At 44.0% G+C, this 3188-nt stretch overlaps 1 protein-coding gene across 1 annotated transcript in view; it reads left to right on the top strand.

Annotated features, from left to right (window-relative positions):
* The window catches only part of snx13 (sorting nexin 13), a 92302-nt gene extending 91082 nt beyond the window's left edge, over window positions 1–1220 (top strand). The window contains 1 exon segment of the mRNA XM_062029489.1: window positions 1–1220. This exon segment is cut by the window's left edge and continues 375 nt beyond it. The gene's annotated coding sequence lies outside the window, so the exon portion shown is untranslated.
* Window positions 1221–3188: the final 1968 nt, after the last annotated feature.

The following is a 3188-nucleotide window of genomic DNA, read 5'->3' on the forward strand; positions in this document are numbered from 1 at the left end:
TTACCTTCCGGCCCGCTTCTGCGATTGGGCGCCACCATCAAGGCGAAGCAGCCGCAGTCCCGACTCGCCCCCCTTAATGCTGTAGACGTTTTAACTACAAAAAAGCTGCACTCTTGTAGTTGTGTTTCCGTGGCAACCAAATATGTCAAAAGCACTGGTTTACGAGGCGCTGTTTTTAAAATGTGACTGAACAAATATAGGATGAATGGATTTTTTTTTGATTTTTTTTTAAGCCTCGGGGCTTCTCTTGGATCCTTTCGTGTTCCTGACTGTACGTCACAATCCTCCAGGAGGAAGCCACACCCCCTTTAACTCCAACCCTGACGACCAAAGCCCACGTGTGAACATTGAAGAAACGACGAGCGTCGTCACGAGCACACCAGTAGTATGCTTCAAAGAATGTATCGCGTGTGTGGCCTGTGGACAATTCAGTGCGAGCGTGTTTGAGTGGTAAAAAAAAAAACAAACGGTGCCAGTGTGGGCGAGCGAGGTCGCCTTAAGAGTGTAAAAAAAAAAAAAAAAAAAAATTAACGCACACTAGGACATGACTGAATCCTTCACTAGAGATGTATGGACAAATATCCCTAATCACGTTTTGTGCAATATTACTTTAATGCATGTGAATTCTTGTACAGTCAACGAGATATTATTTTTTAAAAACTTTAACATTCCATTGTACTGCTTTTCTTTTTACAGACTTGTTTTATAAGTCATTTATTCCCCCCCACTACCCAAGTGTTTTACCTGGACGGTCACTTTTATTGGCAAGCTAGCCAGTAGGCTCAAGCAGGATCAGGCCCCTCCCCCCACGTGACCTGTGCAATCACTGCAAATAAGCACTTAAGTAGCAACTGCGGGAGAGCGCCTCCTATTGGCTGGACGGAGCACCCAAAGCCGCGGTCATTGGTCGGCGCTCAGCTTCGGCGGAGGAATAAACCGACTTGTACACGGAAGGTGATCACCACCTTTTTAACCCCAATACGTGCATATACTTGTACAGTTTGTGTCAATAGCGTGCCTAAATGTTCTTTCAACTCTATTTTCATATTTTTCTTTAACCTAAAAAAACAAAAAAGAGCAAATCAGAATGTCATGATCACTTTACTCGACTGAAATGACCTTTAGTGTTTGTTTTGTTTTTGCATCATGCTTCTCAACAAACCTTCCTTGAGAGCAACTGTGCTCAGATCAGTATAACACTAATAAAAAGGTAACTCAGACTCCATCCATCCATCTTCTTCCGCTTATCCGAGGTCGGGTCGCGGGGGCAGCAGCCTAAGCAGGGAAGCCCAGACTTTCCTCTCCCCAGCCACTTCGTCCAGCTCTTCCCGGGGGATCCCAGGCCAGCCGGGAGACATAATCTACCCAACGTGTCCTGGATCTTCCCTGTTACCTCCTACCGGTCGGACGTGCCCTAAATACCTCTCTAGGGAGGCGTTCGAGTGGCATCCTGACCAGATGCCCGAACCACCTCATCTGGCTCCTCTCCATGTGGAGGAGCAGCGGCTTTACTTTGAGCTCCCCCTTTGAGCTTCTCACCCTATCTCTAAGGGAGAGCCCCAAACTCATTTGGGCCGATTGTACCCGTGATCTTGTCCTTTCGGTCATAACCCAAAGCTCATGAGCATAGGTGAGGATGGGAAACGTACACTACCGTTCAAAAGTTTGGGGTCACATTAAAATGTCCTTATTTTTCAATGAAGATAACTTTAAACTAGTCTTAACTTGAAAGAAATACACTCTATACATTGCTAATGTGGTAAATGACTATTCTAGCTGCAAATGTCTGCTTTTTGGTGCAATATCTACATAGGTGTATAGAGGCCCATTTCCAGCAACTATCACTCCAGTGTTCTAATGGTACAATGTGTTTGCTCGTTGGCTCAGAAGGCTAATTGATGATTAGAAAACCCTTGTGCGATCATGTTCACACGTCTGAAAACAGTTTAGCTCGTTACAGAAGCTACAAAACTGACCTTCCTTTGAGCAGATTGAGTTTCTGGAGCATCACATTTGTGGGGTCAAATAAGGGGGGGGTTAAAGTTAAGTTAAAGTACCAATGATTGTCACACACACACTAGGTGTGGGGAAATTTGTCCTCTGCATTTGACCCATCCCCTTGATCACCCCCCGGGAGGTGAGGGGAGCAGTGGGCAGCATCGTAGCCGCGCCCGGGAATCATTTTTGGTGATTTAACCCCCAATTCCAACCCTTGATGCTGAGTGCCAAGCAGGGAGGTAATGGGTCCCATTTTTATAATCTTTGGTATGACCCGGCCGGGGTTTGAACTCACAACCTACCCATCTCAGGGCGGACAGATTGAGTTTCTGGAGCATCACATTTGTGGGGTCAAATAAGGGGGGGGGGTTACCCACATATGCGGTCCTCTCCAAGGTTTCTCATAGTCATTCACATTGACGTCCCACCGGGGTGAGTTTTCCTTGCCCGTATGTGGGCTCTGTACCGAGGATGTCGTTGTGGCTTGTACAGCCCTTTGAGACACTTGTGATTTAGGGCTATATAAATTAACATTGATTGATTGATTGATTGAATTAAACGCTCAAAATGGCCAGAAAAAGAGAACTTTCATCTGAAACTCGACAGTCTATTTTTGTTCTTAGAAATGAAGGCTCAAACACAAAATTGTTTGGGTGACCCCAAACTTTTGAACGGTGGTGTATATATATGATGATTTATCAAAATATAAAGATATATACCTAAACAGAACGCTCATGATGGTTACACCAAAAAGTAACGCTATGTATCGCGTTTTTGGGGCATTTTTATGCTATTTCCAAGCATCTTTTTATTATCGTTGATTTTAAAATGGTCAAATTAGTGCATATAGTAAACAAAAAAAAGTCATATTTATTTTGATTGTTACATTTTGAAGTACATTTGTGGGTGCGAATGTAGCCATGACCAGAGCTGTACACACATGGAAAAATGCAATAACTCCTTGATATGCTTATAATGTATATTTGTCACACATAATTATGCCCGTTTCAAACAGTGTCTTTGTCCATGTTTATCCCCAAGCTGCCTCACTTCTCGTCCGCCCTCTGCATTTTCCCCACAGGGTCAACCATGACGATCACTCCCCATCCAGCCACACCTAATAAGAGGGAACAAGTCATTATAAATGTTTAATTCACGCTAACATGTATTGTTGATATATTTTCTCTAAC

This window comes from Entelurus aequoreus, linkage group LG20 (assembly GCF_033978785.1).
Source record: "Entelurus aequoreus isolate RoL-2023_Sb linkage group LG20, RoL_Eaeq_v1.1, whole genome shotgun sequence".
Classification (NCBI taxonomy): domain Eukaryota; kingdom Metazoa; phylum Chordata; class Actinopteri; order Syngnathiformes; family Syngnathidae; genus Entelurus; species Entelurus aequoreus.